This window comes from Garra rufa, chromosome 3, assembly GCF_049309525.1.
Source record: "Garra rufa chromosome 3, GarRuf1.0, whole genome shotgun sequence".
In the NCBI taxonomy this organism is placed as follows: Eukaryota; Metazoa; Chordata; class Actinopteri; order Cypriniformes; family Cyprinidae; genus Garra; species Garra rufa.
This window is the reverse complement of record NC_133363.1, coordinates 56,474,809-56,493,209: the sequence shown is the minus strand read 5'-3', so window position 1 is coordinate 56,493,209 and position 18,401 is coordinate 56,474,809. Positions and strand designations below refer to the sequence as shown.

Sequence of the window (18,401 nt, the reverse complement as noted above, 5' to 3'; positions counted from 1 at the left end):
GATTGGTTTTTGAACAAATCGTTCATCTCGGTTTAAAAAGATTCCTCTCTATAGAACGATTCGGTGACTGTGGCAATGGACTTTGCTAGATACAAGATACTAGATGGCAATTTTGTGGAAATGCTACTTATTCTACAGTAATCGGCCTCGTGGCCTAATGGATAAGGCGTCTGACTTCGGATCAGAAGATTGCAGGTTCGAGTCCTGCCGGGGTCGCAGTTTTAAAAGGTTGAGTTGAATCATTTGTCTATCTCAACCTCATTGGGAGAATTCCACATGAACATGAAGTAGAGTGAGCGGGGCACAACCAAACGCGGGGTTAATTGTAACACACGTGGTTCAAATATTTCCACACACGCTAGCATAACCAAATTTACGTATTTACTAGTTGCCATAGCAACACTATGCAGAGCAAAAAGATCACCAAAATTCAAAAGCATTTTGAAGATATCGCTGCATATTTATTTTACCGTAGTAAAAGTACATTTCTGGCTGAAGTAAACTTTTCATTTCAGTTTTTAGTATTCATTTAAAGTTAGACAAAACTGCTATTATTTTAATCTCCAATTTGTTATTTATCAGTTTAGATAGTTTATTAATGCTTGACAAACCAGCAGAAGACACTAACCTGTATTAAACTCCAGTCGCGCAGATGGGGAACGTTGTAACACTGTGTTACAATATGCCCCGCTGTTATTAAACTATGCTATTCTATGACATAAGCGGTGCAATTTACACTATTTACTTCTAAGGATTTTGATAAGAAACCACAAGAAACAGGTGAATAAAGGCTGACAATCAGTGTTCAATGTTCAGATGTTATTATTTCAAGAAATGTAAAGCATTTTGGCTCGTTTATGTGTGTCGTGTTCTATGAGAGCTGTAGTAATTTGGAATGTGATGTTCCAAGTAATTATTATTTTTGTTCTTAAAAGTAAACCAACCAAATGTTTATTTAGTGGGTAATATCTTTATGTTTATTGTTTTACTTAAAACACAGGTCCTGCGTGACGCACAGAAAAATTTTTATACCCGTATGCTCTAATGTTGTAGGAGAGCGCAATAAAGCTTGCTGCGTATGTTTGTATCTGCCATCACGTCTCAGTCTGATTGTTGTGCCATGGACAAGTTATCACAAGAGCTGTGTGTGGAGGGACGGGAGTGTTTTTCTGAATGTCTTTATGTGTTTCATCTATTTGTCCACATTGTTTTGAACTACTGTACAGCTGTGTGTTGCGATCAGGGCCGTTCAAAGCATCGTTGCGATATGTTCATTGTCAAACTCCAAAATTAGACCATTTTTATTTATTTTTTTAAAAAACGTCATTACTTCATTTGAAAAAGTTAACACATGTATTTTACTGACAAAATATTTTAGTTTGTTGTGTATATTTTTTTCATTCGATCAGATAACATTTTAAGCTGTAATATGGTCGTGTTACAACGTGTCCCTCAGATGTTACATGTTGTCACGTTTCACTTCCTTTCTTTTGAGGTAAATAACGAAAAGCGTATACACTGTAAATATGAAACAAAGCGATATATTTGTACTAGACAAGTGTGAAAATAATGTTGAAAAAAATTGTACTCTGAACCCCAAGTGGATTTACATAAACCGCGAAATTCACAAAGTGTTAGGTTGTGCCCCGCTCTCCCCCTACTAGTTGTACTCTTCTCACTTCAAAACCTGCTTACTGTCGATTATGTTAAGTTCCTTTCCTTGAGGTGATCAATATTAGTGCACCTTAAACTACAGCTAGGGATGTAAATTTTGCATTATGCATTTTTTTTGTAAGTTAGGAAAACGCTGTCTTTGAAGCCACGCCCACTAAGATGCTATTAGTATGGGAGATCGGGGATGGTTGTAACTTTTTTTTTTTTTTTTTTACATTTCAACCAATGCACTCAAAATGCGTTTCCAACTAGTTAAGTGTCTGCAATTAAATGGCATAGCTGTTACCTTTGCAACACAAACAAAAAATGTGTGATGCTCTGACATTTTATGTAATCCTTTTACAAACATAAACTGGTAGGTTTTTTAATTGAAATATCAGATGACAAACAGATGTAATATATTTTTATTGCAATTTGGAGTGTTTGTTGTAGGATTCAGCTCATATAGGCATAAGTATTTAGAACTAAAATATAACCTAATCATTAGCCTAAACAAGATGGAAATGAACTTCAAGGTGTATATCATTTTTAAGCACGTTTAAAAAATATATATATTTATCATTAAAGATTCAACTCTACAGAACGATTCTGTGATTGTAGCAACGGGACTTTGCTAGATGCAAATAGATACAAATCACCTTTTTCTGAAAATTCTGAAAACTGCATTTAAAATCACCGGCCTCGTGGCCTAATGGATAAGGCGTCTGACTTCGAATCAGAAGATTGCAGGTTCGAGTCCTGCCGGGGTCGCAGTTTTAAAAGAATGATGAGTTGAATCATTCACCTATCTCAACCTCATTGGGAGAATTCCACATGAATGTGAACATGAAAATGAAGTACTCCTTGTACTCTTCTTACTTCAAAACCTGCTTACTTACGATTATGTTAAATTCCTTTCCTTGCGCTAATCAATATTAGCGCACCTTGAGTTTGGAAAATGCTGTCTTTAAAGCCACGCCGACTAAGATACAGTATTAGTAGGGGAGATCTGGGATGGTTAAATGGCGTAGCTGTTACCTTTGCAACACAAACCGAAAATGTGTGATGCCTTGACATAATCTTTTTACAAATATACACTGGAATGATTTTTTATTGAAATATCCCATGACAAACAGATGTAATATATTTTTATTGCAATTTGGAGTGTTTGTTGTAGGATTCAGCTCATATAGGCATAAGTATTTAGAACTAAAATGTAACCTAATTATAAGCCTAAACAAGATGGAAATGAACTTCAAGGTGTATATCATTTTTAAGCACGTTTAAAAAAAAAATATATTTATCATTAAAGATTCAACTCTACAGAACGATTCTGTGATTGTAGCAACGGGACTTTGCTAGATGCAAATAGATACAAATCACCTTTTTCTGAAAATTCTGAAAACTGCATTTAAAATCACCGGCCTCGTGGCCTAATGGATAAGGCGTCTGACTTCGAATCAGAAGATTGCAGGTTCGAGTCCTGCCGGGGTCGTAGTTTTAAAAGGATGAGTTGAATCATTCGCCTATAGCTACTACCCACTCAATCTCATTTGGAGAATTCTTGAACGTAAGTACTCGTTGTACTCTCCTCACTTCAAAATCACTTAGATATATAATTCGTACACTCCAAATGCTCACGTGTTTATCGGTTGTTGAACAGTTGGCTCGAAAGAGTTCTAGATAAGTCGGTGACTCTGAACAGCTCTGGGGTGCGTTTCCCAAAAGTAACTAAGGTTACGTGGTTATCTATAGAGTTCACAGCTGGCTAATGAAGCTTTTGGGAAGCTCATCCCTGATTGATTTCTGAATGAATCGTTCATCTCGGTTTAAAAAGATTCGACTCTACAGAACGATTCTGTGATTGTAGCAACGGATTTTGCTAGATACAAATAGATACAAATCACTTTTTTCTGAAAATGCTACTGCGTTTTGGAATCACTGGTCTCGTGGCCTAATGGATAAGGCGTCTGACTTCGAATCAGAAGATTGCAGGTTCGAGTCCTGCCGGGGTCGTAGTTTTAAAAGGATGAGTTGAATCATTCGCCTATAGCTACTACCCACTCAATCTCATTTGGAGAATTCTTGAACGTAAGTACTCGTTGTACTCTCCTCACTTCAAAATCACTTCGATATTAGAGCACCTTCGTTACAGTAGCACCCTCTTCCGGTAGTGCAATTTCTGTGTTAATGGACAGCTAACAGTACGATATACGATCCGCGTTTCTCAAACTACAGCTAGGGATGTAAATGTGCATTAAGCATTGTTGTTAAGTTTGGAAAACGCTGTCTTTAAAGCCACGCCCACTAAGATACAGTATTAGGAAAGATCGGGGATGGTTGTAACTTTTTTACATTTCTGTTTTATGTTGAAGTTCTTTTAAACCACTGCGCTTAAAATGTGTTTCTAATTAGTTACAAGTGTCTGCTATTAAATGGCCTAGCTGTTATCGTTGCAGCACAAACAAAAAATGTGTGATGCATTGACAAAATCCTTTTACAAATATACACTGGAATGTTTTTTTTTTTTATTGAAATATCCCATGACAAACAGATGTAATATATTTTTATTGCAATTTCGAGTGTTTGTTGTAGGATTCAGCTCATATAGGCATAAGTATTTAGAACTAAAATATAACCTAATTATTAGCCTAAACAAGATGGAAATGAACTTCAAGGTGTATATTATTTTTAAGCACGTTTAAAAAATATATATATTTATCATTAAAGATTCAACTCTACAGAACGATTCTGTGATTGTAGCAACGGGACTTTGCTAGATGCAAATAGATACAAATCACCTTTTTCTGAAAATTCTGAAAACTGCATTTAAAATCACCGGCCTCGTGGCCTAATGGATAAGGCGTCTGACTTCGAATCAGAAGATTGCAGGTTCGAGTCCTGCCGGGGTCGCAGTTTTAAAAGAATGATGAGTTGAATCATTCGCCTATCTCAACCTCATTGGGAGAATTCCACATGAATGTGAACATGAACATGAAGTACTCCTTGTACTCTTCTTACTTCAAAACCTGCTTACTTACGATTATGTTAAATTCCTTTCCTTGCGCTAATCAATATTAGCGCACCTTGAGTTTGGAAAATGCTGTCTTTAAAGCCACGCCGACTAAGATACAGTATTAGTAGGGGAGATCTGGGATGGTTAAATGGCGTAGCTGTTACCTTTGCAACACAAACAGAAAATGTGTGATGCCTTGACATAGTCTTTTTACAAATATACACTGGAATGATTTTTTATTGAAATATCCCATGACAAACATATGCAATATATTTTTATTGCAATTTCGAGTGTTTGTTGTAGGATTCAGCTCATATAGGCATAAGTATTTAGAACTAAAATATAACCTAATTATTAGCCTAAACAAGATGGAAATGAACTTCAAAGTGTATATTATTTTTATGCACGTTTAAAAATATGCATATTTATCATTCATTACCTCGTCAGTACAATTTTCCGTACACTTCAAACGCTCGTGTGTTTAAAAACTTTGAACCAAGATGAATAATGGTGAACTAAGCTCATCCCTGATTGGTTTTTGAACAAATCGTTCATCTCGGTTTAAAAAGATTCCTCTCTATAGAACGATTCGGTGACTGTGGCAATGGACTTTGCTAGATACAAGATACTAGATGGCAATTTTGTGGAAATGCTACTTATTCTACAGTAATCGGCCTCGTGGCCTAATGGATAAGGCGTCTGACTTCGGATCAGAAGATTGCAGGTTCGAGTCCTGCCGGGGTCGCAGTTTTAAAAGGTTGAGTTGAATCATTTGTCTATCTCAACCTCATTGGGAGAATTCCACATGAACATGAAGTAGAGTGAGCGGGGCACAACCAAACGCGGGGTTAATTGTAACACACGTGGTTCAAATATTTCCACACACGCTAGCATAACCAAATTTACGTATTTACTAGTTGCCATAGCAACACTATGCAGAGCAAAAAGATCACCAAAATTCAAAAGCATTTTGAAGATATCGCTGCATATTTATTTTACCGTAGTAAAAGTACATTTCTGGCTGAAGTAAACTTTTCATTTCAGTTTTTAGTATTCATTTAAAGTTAGACAAAACTGCTATTATTTTAATCTCCAATTTGTTATTTATCAGTTTAGATAGTTTATTAATGCTTGACAAACCAGCAGAAGACACTAACCTGTATTAAACTCCAGTCGCGCAGATGGGGAACGTTGTAACACTGTGTTACAATATGCCCCGCTGTTATTAAACTATGCTATTCTATGACATAAGCGGTGCAATTTACACTATTTACTTCTAAGGATTTTGATAAGAAACCACAAGAAACAGGTGAATAAAGGCTGACAATCAGTGTTCAATGTTCAGATGTTATTATTTCAAGAAATGTAAAGCATTTTGGCTCGTTTATGTGTGTCGTGTTCTATGAGAGCTGTAGTAATTTGGAATGTGATGTTCCAAGTAATTATTATTTTTGTTCTTAAAAGTAAACCAACCAAATGTTTATTTAGTGGGTAATATCTTTATGTTTATTGTTTTACTTAAAACACAGGTCCTGCGTGACGCACAGAAAATTTTTTATACCCGTATGCTCTAATGTTGTAGGAGAGCGCAATAAAGCTTGCTGCGTATGTTTGTATCTGCCATCACGTCTCAGTCTGATTGTTGTGCCATGGACAAGTTATCACAAGAGCTGTGTGTGGAGGGACGGGAGTGTTTTTCTGAATGTCTTTATGTGTTTCATCTATTTGTCCACATTGTTTTGAACTACTGTACAGCTGTGTGTTGCGATCAGGGCCGTTCAAAGCATCGTTGCGATATGTTCATTGTCAAACTCCAAAATTAGACCATTTTTATTTATTTTTTTAAAAAACGTCATTACTTCATTTGAAAAAGTTAACACATGTATTTTACTGACAAAATATTTTAGTTTGTTGTGTATATTTTTTTCATTCGATCAGATAACATTTTAAGCTGTAATATGGTCGTGTTACAACGTGTCCCTCAGATGTTACATGTTGTCACGTTTCACTTCCTTTCTTTTGAGGTAAATAACGAAAAGCGTATACACTGTAAATATGAAACAAAGCGATATATTTGTACTAGACAAGTGTGAAAATAATGTTGAAAAAAATTGTACTCTGAACCCCAAGTGGATTTACATAAACCGCGAAATTCACAAAGTGTTAGGTTGTGCCCCGCTCTCCCCCTACTAGTTGTACTCTTCTCACTTCAAAACCTGCTTACTGTCGATTATGTTAAGTTCCTTTCCTTGAGGTGATCAATATTAGTGCACCTTAAACTACAGCTAGGGATGTAAATTTTGCATTATGCATTTTTTTTGTAAGTTAGGAAAACGCTGTCTTTGAAGCCACGCCCACTAAGATGCTATTAGTATGGGAGATCGGGGATGGTTGTAACTTTTTTTTTTTTTTTTTTACATTTCAACCAATGCACTCAAAATGCGTTTCCAACTAGTTAAGTGTCTGCAATTAAATGGCATAGCTGTTACCTTTGCAACACAAACAAAAAATGTGTGATGCTCTGACATTTTATGTAATCCTTTTACAAACATAAACTGGTAGGTTTTTTAATTGAAATATCAGATGACAAACAGATGTAATATATTTTTATTGCAATTTGGAGTGTTTGTTGTAGGATTCAGCTCATATAGGCATAAGTATTTAGAACTAAAATATAACCTAATCATTAGCCTAAACAAGATGGAAATGAACTTCAAGGTGTATATCATTTTTAAGCACGTTTAAAAAATATATATATTTATCATTAAAGATTCAACTCTACAGAACGATTCTGTGATTGTAGCAACGGGACTTTGCTAGATGCAAATAGATACAAATCACCTTTTTCTGAAAATTCTGAAAACTGCATTTAAAATCACCGGCCTCGTGGCCTAATGGATAAGGCGTCTGACTTCGAATCAGAAGATTGCAGGTTCGAGTCCTGCCGGGGTCGCAGTTTTAAAAGAATGATGAGTTGAATCATTCACCTATCTCAACCTCATTGGGAGAATTCCACATGAATGTGAACATGAAAATGAAGTACTCCTTGTACTCTTCTTACTTCAAAACCTGCTTACTTACGATTATGTTAAATTCCTTTCCTTGCGCTAATCAATATTAGCGCACCTTGAGTTTGGAAAATGCTGTCTTTAAAGCCACGCCGACTAAGATACAGTATTAGTAGGGGAGATCTGGGATGGTTAAATGGCGTAGCTGTTACCTTTGCAACACAAACCGAAAATGTGTGATGCCTTGACATAATCTTTTTACAAATATACACTGGAATGATTTTTTATTGAAATATCCCATGACAAACAGATGTAATATATTTTTATTGCAATTTGGAGTGTTTGTTGTAGGATTCAGCTCATATAGGCATAAGTATTTAGAACTAAAATGTAACCTAATTATAAGCCTAAACAAGATGGAAATGAACTTCAAGGTGTATATCATTTTTAAGCACGTTTAAAAAAAAATATATTTATCATTAAAGATTCAACTCTACAGAACGATTCTGTGATTGTAGCAACGGGACTTTGCTAGATGCAAATAGATACAAATCACCTTTTTCTGAAAATTCTGAAAACTGCATTTAAAATCACCGTCCTCGTGGCCTAATGGATAAGGCGTCTGACTTCGAATCAGAAGATTGCAGGTTCGAGTCCTGCCGGGGTCGTAGTTTTAAAAGGATGAGTTGAATCATTCGCCTATAGCTACTACCCACTCAATCTCATTTGGAGAATTCTTGAACGTAAGTACTCGTTGTACTCTCCTCACTTCAAAATCACTTAGATATATAATTCGTACACTCCAAATGCTCACGTGTTTATCGGTTGTTGAACAGTTGGCTCGAAAGAGTTCTAGATAAGTCGGTGACTCTGAACAGCTCTGGGGTGCGTTTCCCAAAAGTAACTAAGGTTACGTGGTTATCTATAGAGTTCACAGCTGGCTAATGAAGCTTTTGGGAAGCTCATCCCTGATTGATTTCTGAATGAATCGTTCATCTCGGTTTAAAAAGATTCGACTCTACAGAACGATTCTGTGATTGTAGCAACGGATTTTGCTAGATACAAATAGATACAAATCACCTTTTTCTGAAAATGCTACTGCGTTTTGGAATCACTGGTCTCGTGGCCTAATGGATAAGGCGTCTGACTTCGAATCAGAAGATTGCAGGTTCGAGTCCTGCCGGGGTCGTAGTTTTAAAAGGATGAGTTGAATCATTCGCCTATAGCTACTACCCACTCAATCTCATTTGGAGAATTCTTGAACGTAAGTACTCGTTGTACTCTCCTCACTTCAAAATCACTTCGATATTAGAGCACCTTCGTTACAGTAGCACCCTCTTCCGGTAGTGCAATTTCTGTGTTAATGGACAGCTAACAGTACGATATACGATCCGCGTTTCTCAAACTACAGCTAGGGATGTAAATGTGCATTAAGCATTGTTGTTAAGTTTGGAAAACGCTGTCTTTAAAGCCACGCCCACTAAGATACAGTATTAGGAAAGATCGGGGATGGTTGTAACTTTTTTACATTTCTGTTTTATGTTGAAGTTCTTTTAAACCACTGCGCTTAAAATGTGTTTCTAATTAGTTACAAGTGTCTGCTATTAAATGGCCTAGCTGTTATCGTTGCAGCACAAACAAAAAATGTGTGATGCATTGACAAAATCCTTTTACAAATATACACTGGAATGTTTTTTTTTTTTATTGAAATATCCCATGACAAACAGATGTAATATATTTTTATTGCAATTTCGAGTGTTTGTTGTAGGATTCAGCTCATATAGGCATAAGTATTTAGAACTAAAATATAACCTAATTATTAGCCTAAACAAGATGGAAATGAACTTCAAGGTGTATATTATTTTTAAGCACGTTTAAAAAATATATATATTTATCATTAAAGATTCAACTCTACAGAACGATTCTGTGATTGTAGCAACGGGACTTTGCTAGATGCAAATAGATACAAATCACCTTTTTCTGAAAATTCTGAAAACTGCATTTAAAATCACCGGCCTCGTGGCCTAATGGATAAGGCGTCTGACTTCGAATCAGAAGATTGCCGGGGTCGCAGTTTTAAAAGAATGATGAGTTGAATCATTCGCCTATCTCAACCTCATTGGGAGAATTCCACATGAATGTGAACATGAACATGAAGTACTCCTTGTACTCTTCTTACTTCAAAACCTGCTTACTTACGATTATGTTAAATTCCTTTCCTTGCGCTAATCAATATTAGCGCACCTTGAGTTTGGAAAATGCTGTCTTTAAAGCCACGCCGACTAAGATACAGTATTAGTAGGGGAGATCTGGGATGGTTAAATGGCGTAGCTGTTACCTTTGCAACACAAACAGAAAATGTGTGATGCCTTGACATAGTCTTTTTACAAATATACACTGGAATGATTTTTTATTGAAATATCCCATGACAAACATATGCAATATATTTTTATTGCAATTTGGAGTGTTTGTTGTAGGATTCAGCTCATATAGGCATAAGTATTTAGAACTAAAATATAACCTAATTATTAGCCTAAACAAGATGGAAATGAACTTCAAAGTGTATATTATTTTTATGCACGTTTAAAAATATGCATATTTATCATTCATTACCTCGTCAGTACAATTTTCCGTACACTCCAAACGCTCGTGTGTTTAAAAACTTTGAACCAAGATGAATAATGGTGAACTAAGCTCATCCCTGATTGGTTTTTGAACAAATCGTTCATCTCGGTTTAAAAAGATTCCTCTCTATAGAACGATTCGGTGACTGTGGCAATGGACTTTGCTAGATACAAGATACTAGATGGCAATTTTGTGGAAATGCTACTTATTCTACAGTAATCGGCCTCGTGGCCTAATGGATAAGGCGTCTGACTTCGGATCAGAAGATTGCAGGTTCGAGTCCTGCCGGGGTCGCAGTTTTAAAAGGTTGAGTTGAATCATTTGTCTATCTCAACCTCATTGGGAGAATTCCACATGAACATGAAGTAGAGTGAGCGGGGCACAACCAAACGCGGGGTTAATTGTAACACACGTGGTTCAAATATTTCCACACACGCTAGCATAACCAAATTTACGTATTTACTAGTTGCCATAGCAACACTATGCAGAGCAAAAAGATCACCAAAATTCAAAAGCATTTTGAAGATATCGCTGCATATTTATTTTACCGTAGTAAAAGTACATTTCTGGCTGAAGTAAACTTTTCATTTCAGTTTTTAGTATTCATTTAAAGTTAGACAAAACTGCTATTATTTTAATCTCCAATTTGTTATTTATCAGTTTAGATAGTTTATTAATGCTTGACAAACCAGCAGAAGACACTAACCTGTATTAAACTCCAGTCGCGCAGATGGGGAACGTTGTAACACTGTGTTACAATATGCCCCGCTGTTATTAAACTATGCTATTCTATGACATAAGCGGTGCAATTTACACTATTTACTTCTAAGGATTTTGATAAGAAACCACAAGAAACAGGTGAATAAAGGCTGACAATCAGTGTTCAATGTTCAGATGTTATTATTTCAAGAAATGTAAAGCATTTTGGCTCGTTTATGTGTGTCGTGTTCTATGAGAGCTGTAGTAATTTGGAATGTGATGTTCCAAGTAATTATTATTTTTGTTCTTAAAAGTAAACCAACCAAATGTTTATTTAGTGGGTAATATCTTTATGTTTATTGTTTTACTTAAAACACAGGTCCTGCGTGACGCACAGAAAATTTTTTATACCCGTATGCTCTAATGTTGTAGGAGAGCGCAATAAAGCTTGCTGCGTATGTTTGTATCTGCCATCACGTCTCAGTCTGATTGTTGTGCCATGGACAAGTTATCACAAGAGCTGTGTGTGGAGGGACGGGAGTGTTTTTCTGAATGTCTTTATGTGTTTCATCTATTTGTCCACATTGTTTTGAACTACTGTACAGCTGTGTGTTGCGATCAGGGCCGTTCAAAGCATCGTTGCGATATGTTCATTGTCAAACTCCAAAATTAGACCATTTTTATTTATTTTTTTAAAAAACGTCATTACTTCATTTGAAAAAGTTAACACATGTATTTTACTGACAAAATATTTTAGTTTGTTGTGTATATTTTTTTCATTCGATCAGATAACATTTTAAGCTGTAATATGGTCGTGTTACAACGTGTCCCTCAGATGTTACATGTTGTCACGTTTCACTTCCTTTCTTTTGAGGTAAATAACGAAAAGCGTATACACTGTAAATATGAAACAAAGCGATATATTTGTACTAGACAAGTGTGAAAATAATGTTGAAAAAAATTGTACTCTGAACCCCAAGTGGATTTACATAAACCGCGAAATTCACAAAGTGTTAGGTTGTGCCCCGCTCTCCCCCTACTAGTTGTACTCTTCTCACTTCAAAACCTGCTTACTGTCGATTATGTTAAGTTCCTTTCCTTGAGGTGATCAATATTAGTGCACCTTAAACTACAGCTAGGGATGTAAATTTTGCATTATGCATTTTTTTTGTAAGTTAGGAAAACGCTGTCTTTGAAGCCACGCCCACTAAGATGCTATTAGTATGGGAGATCGGGGATGGTTGTAACTTTTTTTTTTTTTTTTTTTACATTTCAACCAATGCACTCAAAATGCGTTTCCAACTAGTTAAGTGTCTGCAATTAAATGGCATAGCTGTTACCTTTGCAACACAAACAAAAAATGTGTGATGCTCTGACATTTTATGTAATCCTTTTACAAACATAAACTGGTAGGTTTTTTAATTGAAATATCAGATGACAAACAGATGTAATATATTTTTATTGCAATTTGGAGTGTTTGTTGTAGGATTCAGCTCATATAGGCATAAGTATTTAGAACTAAAATATAACCTAATCATTAGCCTAAACAAGATGGAAATGAACTTCAAGGTGTATATCATTTTTAAGCACGTTTAAAAAATATATATATTTATCATTAAAGATTCAACTCTACAGAACGATTCTGTGATTGTAGCAACGGGACTTTGCTAGATGCAAATAGATACAAATCACCTTTTTCTGAAAATTCTGAAAACTGCATTTAAAATCACCGGCCTCGTGGCCTAATGGATAAGGCGTCTGACTTCGAATCAGAAGATTGCAGGTTCGAGTCCTGCCGGGGTCGCAGTTTTAAAAGAATGATGAGTTGAATCATTCACCTATCTCAACCTCATTGGGAGAATTCCACATGAATGTGAACATGAAAATGAAGTACTCCTTGTACTCTTCTTACTTCAAAACCTGCTTACTTACGATTATGTTAAATTCCTTTCCTTGCGCTAATCAATATTAGCGCACCTTGAGTTTGGAAAATGCTGTCTTTAAAGCCACGCCGACTAAGATACAGTATTAGTAGGGGAGATCTGGGATGGTTAAATGGCGTAGCTGTTACCTTTGCAACACAAACCGAAAATGTGTGATGCCTTGACATAATCTTTTTACAAATATACACTGGAATGATTTTTTATTGAAATATCCCATGACAAACAGATGTAATATATTTTTATTGCAATTTGGAGTGTTTGTTGTAGGATTCAGCTCATATAGGCATAAGTATTTAGAACTAAAATGTAACCTAATTATAAGCCTAAACAAGATGGAAATGAACTTCAAGGTGTATATCATTTTTAAGCACGTTTAAAAAAAATATATATTTATCATTAAAGATTCAACTCTACAGAACGATTCTGTGATTGTAGCAACGGGACTTTGCTAGATGCAAATAGATACAAATCACCTTTTTCTGAAAATTCTGAAAACTGCATTTAAAATCACCGGCCTCGTGGCCTAATGGATAAGGCGTCTGACTTCGAATCAGAAGATTGCAGGTTCGAGTCCTGCCGGGGTCGTAGTTTTAAAAGGATGAGTTGAATCATTCGCCTATAGCTACTACCCACTCAATCTCATTTGGAGAATTCTTGAACGTAAGTACTCGTTGTACTCTCCTCACTTCAAAATCACTTAGATATATAATTCGTACACTCCAAATGCTCACGTGTTTATCGGTTGTTGAACAGTTGGCTCGAAAGAGTTCTAGATAAGTCGGTGACTCTGAACAGCTCTGGGGTGCGTTTCCCAAAAGTAACTAAGGTTACGTGGTTATCTATAGAGTTCACAGCTGGCTAATGAAGCTTTTGGGAAGCTCATCCCTGATTGATTTCTGAATGAATCGTTCATCTCGGTTTAAAAAGATTCGACTCTACAGAACGATTCTGTGATTGTAGCAACGGATTTTGCTAGATACAAATAGATACAAATCACCTTTTTCTGAAAATGCTACTGCGTTTTGGAATCACTGGTCTCGTGGCCTAATGGATAAGGCGTCTGACTTCGAATCAGAAGATTGCAGGTTCGAGTCCTGCCGGGGTCGTAGTTTTAAAAGGATGAGTTGAATCATTCGCCTATAGCTACTACCCACTCAATCTCATTTGGAGAATTCTTGAACGTAAGTACTCGTTGTACTCTCCTCACTTCAAAATCACTTCGATATTAGAGCACCTTCGTTACAGTAGCACCCTCTTCCGGTAGTGCAATTTCTGTGTTAATGGACAGCTAACAGTACGATATACGATCCGCGTTTCTCAAACTACAGCTAGGGATGTAAATGTGCATTAAGCATTGTTGTTAAGTTTGGAAAACGCTGTCTTTAAAGCCACGCCCACTAAGATACAGTATTAGGAAAGATCGGGGATGGTTGTAACTTTTTTACATTTCTGTTTTATGTTGAAGTTCTTTTAAACCACTGCGCTTAAAATGTGTTTCTAATTAGTTACAAGTGTCTGCTATTAAATGGCCTAGCTGTTATCGTTGCAGCACAAACAAAAAATGTGTGATGCATTGACAAAATCCTTTTACAAATATACACTGGAATGTTTTTTTTTTTTATTGAAATATCCCATGACAAACAGATGTAATATATTTTTATTGCAATTTCGAGTGTTTGTTGTAGGATTCAGCTCATATAGGCATAAGTATTTAGAACTAAAATATAACCTAATTATTAGCCTAAACAAGATGGAAATGAACTTCAAGGTGTATATTATTTTTAAGCACGTTTAAAAAATATATATATTTATCATTAAAGATTCAACTCTACAGAACGATTCTGTGATTGTAGCAACGGGACTTTGCTAGATGCAAATAGATACAAATCACCTTTTTCTGAAAATTCTGAAAACTGCATTTAAAATCACCGGCCTCGTGGCCTAATGGATAAGGCGTCTGACTTCGAATCAGAAGATTGCAGGTTCGAGTCCTGCCGGGGTCGTAGTTTTAAAAGGATGAGTTGAATCATTCGCCTATAGCTACTACCCACTCAATCTCATTTGGAGAATTCTTGAACGTAAGTACTCGTTGTACTCTCCTCACTTCAAAATCACTTAGATATATAATTCGTACACTCCAAATGCTCACGTGTTTATCGGTTGTTGAACAGTTGGCTCGAAAGAGTTCTAGATAAGTCGGTGACTCTGAACAGCTCTGGGGTGCGTTTCCCAAAAAAAAAAAAGTGGCTTACGGCCATACCCCCACCTGAGGCGCTAGAGAGCAACAGGAAGTGGTTGGCAGCAGTTGGGAGAGGAAGGCTCTCCTCCATTTTGTGTTTAATTTTTGTTTGTTTTGTGAGTTGTAATACGTTAAGTTAGTTTTTTGTGTTTTTTGTCAACTTTTAAACCACCTAACAGCAGCATTCTTGCTGTCTGGAGGGTGGTTAGTTCCTTTTTTTTTTTTTTTTTTTTTTTTTTTTTTTTTTTTTTTTTTTAATGGATGGATTAATTTCTATGAATATGGATTTGGCACGAGAGAAAAGGCAGCAAACAGAAAATGGACTGGATAAAAGACTACGAGAAAAGGATTACCCTAAAAAGGAGCAGAAACGGATTTACGCTAAAGAAGCAACCGTAGTGATTGATCTGACTGAAGTGCAGGATGGGAAAGCAGAGGACATTATTCAAGCACTGACAGACAAGATGGACGTGACGACTATACTTGCGGTAAGACCAAAAATGATGAGAGAATATGAAATAACATTGGAGAAAGAAGAAGATATTGAGAAACTAGCAGATGGATTGATGATAAAAGGAAAGACATGTGAAATTAAAAAGTTGAATAATAAAGAATTTGTTGTCTCTTTCATGCATCTGCCCGCTTACCTGGAGGACGACGTGGTTCTACAAAAGCTGGAGGGATGGGGGGTAACTCCCATCTCCCAGATCAAACGGAGATTTTATCCGGGCACCCGCATCGAGGATGGAACGAGATTTGTGAGAGTGCGATTCCCAAAAGAGGTGGCTTCTCTGCCCTATAGCACGAGAATGGAGACAGAAGAGGGGCCTCAGTATTTCAGGGTGATACACAGCCAGCAGGTGAGAACCTGTAGGCTGTGTATGAGCCCTGAACACCTGATGAAGGACTGCCCAGACTTCAAATGTTTCAAGTGCGAGGAGAGGGGCCACTTCGCACGGGACTGTAATGCAGTGAGGTGCCCGGACTGCAGGCTCGTACTAAATAAGTGCGAGTGCTGGTTCGGAGACCAGCAGGAGGATGACCAGGAGAGCGGGCAGATGCATGAGGGAGACAATGAAGAGGAGCCACGCGAGGACACGGGAGGAACACAAAGAGAGGGTATTGCAGGCACGGACATTGACGATGAAAGCGAAAGGACTGGAGTAATGCAGGACAACGACGAAACAGAGACACTGATGGAGACGACGGAGGATTTGCAAACAGAATTGGAAGAGTCAGAGGAGCAGGTCAACGAGGAAGGGAGAGTGGACAGAGACAGCGAAAACATTGATGATGGCGGCACCATGGGAATATCAAATAAAAGAAGAAGAAGAACTAAGGTAACACCAAATCTAGAGAAAGCCAAAAGGAAAGTTTTAAAACAAACATGTGAGGAGAAACAGGACAGTGGAGATACTGGAAAGGAAGGGGAGGCCATGAGCTGACAAAATGGGGACTTTATGGCTTTTAGTTTATTTTATGGTGTTGAAAATTGTGACTTTTAATGCTAGAGGACTAATGAATGGTTTTAAATTTGAAAAGATGAAGGAACTGTGTAAAAATGAGGATGTGATTTTATTGCAAGAGACAAACTGGAAAGAGAATCGTATGGAGGATTTTAAAAAAAGATGGGAAGGGGAATTACTCTTTAATAACGGAGAAGGAAAAATTGGAGGAGGAATGGCGATTTTAATAAGAAAAGACAGAGGTATCAAGACAAAGCATTTGTATAGTGATAAAAAAGGAAAATGTATGGTTGTAGAAATGGTGATGGAGGAAGAAAATTTTATTTTAGGGAACGTGCATGCTCCGAATGAAGAAAAAGAAAAGAAAATGTATTTTAATGTTTTAGCCGATGTAATTGAAAAATGGGGGAAGGTGGTGATTGCAGGGGATTTTAACACAGTTTTTAGCAAAATGGATATGGCAAACGGGATGGTTTTTAAAACGGATGGGGGCAGAAAAGAACTAAAGTCGTTGATGGAAGAGAAAAATATGATTGATGTGTGGAGGGAAAGAAACGAGAAAAAGAAGGAATTTTCAAGAAGACAGTTGGTGGGGAATTTTATGTGCCAAACCAGAATAGATTATTTCTTAAGTACTAGAAATCTGGAATGTTTTATTGACAGAATAGTTTATAAAGACACAACCTTAAGCGATCACAAAATGGTTTTAATGGTGATGGATTTTAAAAGAGAAACGAAGGGACCTGGAGTGTGGATCTTAAACACTGATGTTTTAAAAAATGAAAGTTTTAAAAAAGAGATTGAAAATATATTAGATGAGAGGAAAAAAGATCTGATGTATATGGAAGACAAAAGGCAATGGTGGGAAAACGTAAAGTATCAGATAAAGAAATATTCAATAAACTACTGTAATTTGTTACAAAAGGTTAAAAGAACTAAGGAGAAAGAAGTAAGGAGAACATTAAAAGAGGAGTTAAATAAAAATGAAGTAAATGTACAAAAAGTAATTCAATTTGAAAATACATTGGGAAAAATAGAAGAGGAGAAATGCAAAGGGGCGATGTTAAGAAGCAAAGCAAAATACATGGTGGAAGGAGAAAAATGTAACAGATTCTTTTTTAATCTTGAGAAAAGCAGGGGGAAAGCGGAAATAATTAAAGAACTTAAAAGTAAGGATGGGAAAGTGGTGTCAGATACAGAGAGGATTTTAAAAGAAGTGAAAACATATTATGAGGAATTGTTTAAGTCAGAGGGAGGAGATGAGGAAAAACGGAAGATTTTATTACAACAAATAGCAAGGAAAGTTGGTGAGGAGGATAAAAAGGATTGTGAAAGCGAAATAACAACAGAAGAAATTAAACAAGCCATAAATCAATTAAGAGTGAAGAAAAGCCCTGGAATAGATGGTATTGGAAGCGAGTTTTACAAAGTTTTTAAAGAAAAGGTAGTTGGGATTTTAAATGAAATTTATGAAGAAGTGTTCAAAAAAGAAAGAGTAAACCCAAAAATGGGGCTAGGATTAATGAAAATAATATACAAGAAAAAGGGAGACAAAAATGAACTGAAGAATTTTAGACCCATTACAATGTTAAACACTGATTTAAAAATTTTAGCAAAGGTCTTAGCGAATAGGTTAAAAAAAGTCATGCCAAATATAATAGAAACCAACCAAGCATATGGAGTAAAGGGGAGGGATATAGCAGACATTACAAGCAGCATAAGAGATATAGTGGGTTATATAAAAGAAAAAGA

General features: G+C 36.4%; 14 non-coding genes across 14 annotated transcripts; all 14 read left to right on the top strand.

Moving 5' to 3' along the window:
- The first annotated feature begins 143 nt into the window (after nucleotides 1-143).
- trnar-ucg (transfer RNA arginine (anticodon UCG)) lies at nucleotides 144-216 on the top strand. Its single transcript has one exon. It is a non-coding gene; the product is annotated as a tRNA-Arg (tRNA).
- A 2,135-nt stretch (nucleotides 217-2,351) lies between these two features.
- Nucleotides 2,352-2,424, top strand: trnar-ucg (transfer RNA arginine (anticodon UCG)). Its single transcript has one exon. It is a non-coding gene; the product is annotated as a tRNA-Arg (tRNA).
- A 651-nt stretch (nucleotides 2,425-3,075) lies between these two features.
- Nucleotides 3,076-3,148, top strand: trnar-ucg (transfer RNA arginine (anticodon UCG)). The gene has a single exon. It is a non-coding gene; the product is annotated as a tRNA-Arg (tRNA).
- Nucleotides 3,149-3,596: 448 nt separating this feature from the next.
- On the top strand, nucleotides 3,597-3,669 carry trnar-ucg (transfer RNA arginine (anticodon UCG)). Its single transcript has one exon. It is a non-coding gene; the product is annotated as a tRNA-Arg (tRNA).
- An 824-nt stretch (nucleotides 3,670-4,493) lies between these two features.
- On the top strand, nucleotides 4,494-4,566 carry trnar-ucg (transfer RNA arginine (anticodon UCG)). Its single transcript has one exon. It is a non-coding gene; the product is annotated as a tRNA-Arg (tRNA).
- A 775-nt stretch (nucleotides 4,567-5,341) lies between these two features.
- trnar-ucg (transfer RNA arginine (anticodon UCG)) lies at nucleotides 5,342-5,414 on the top strand. The gene has a single exon. It is a non-coding gene; the product is annotated as a tRNA-Arg (tRNA).
- Nucleotides 5,415-7,549: 2,135 nt separating this feature from the next.
- Nucleotides 7,550-7,622, top strand: trnar-ucg (transfer RNA arginine (anticodon UCG)). Its single transcript has one exon. It is a non-coding gene; the product is annotated as a tRNA-Arg (tRNA).
- Nucleotides 7,623-8,272: 650 nt separating this feature from the next.
- Nucleotides 8,273-8,345, top strand: trnar-ucg (transfer RNA arginine (anticodon UCG)). The gene has a single exon. It is a non-coding gene; the product is annotated as a tRNA-Arg (tRNA).
- Nucleotides 8,346-8,793: 448 nt separating this feature from the next.
- Nucleotides 8,794-8,866, top strand: trnar-ucg (transfer RNA arginine (anticodon UCG)). Its single transcript has one exon. It is a non-coding gene; the product is annotated as a tRNA-Arg (tRNA).
- A 1,657-nt stretch (nucleotides 8,867-10,523) lies between these two features.
- On the top strand, nucleotides 10,524-10,596 carry trnar-ucg (transfer RNA arginine (anticodon UCG)). The gene has a single exon. It is a non-coding gene; the product is annotated as a tRNA-Arg (tRNA).
- A 2,136-nt stretch (nucleotides 10,597-12,732) lies between these two features.
- trnar-ucg (transfer RNA arginine (anticodon UCG)) lies at nucleotides 12,733-12,805 on the top strand. Its single transcript has one exon. It is a non-coding gene; the product is annotated as a tRNA-Arg (tRNA).
- A 651-nt stretch (nucleotides 12,806-13,456) lies between these two features.
- On the top strand, nucleotides 13,457-13,529 carry trnar-ucg (transfer RNA arginine (anticodon UCG)). Its single transcript has one exon. It is a non-coding gene; the product is annotated as a tRNA-Arg (tRNA).
- Nucleotides 13,530-13,977: 448 nt separating this feature from the next.
- On the top strand, nucleotides 13,978-14,050 carry trnar-ucg (transfer RNA arginine (anticodon UCG)). Its single transcript has one exon. It is a non-coding gene; the product is annotated as a tRNA-Arg (tRNA).
- Nucleotides 14,051-14,874: 824 nt separating this feature from the next.
- trnar-ucg (transfer RNA arginine (anticodon UCG)) lies at nucleotides 14,875-14,947 on the top strand. Its single transcript has one exon. It is a non-coding gene; the product is annotated as a tRNA-Arg (tRNA).
- The last annotated feature ends 3,454 nt before the right edge of the window (nucleotides 14,948-18,401 follow it).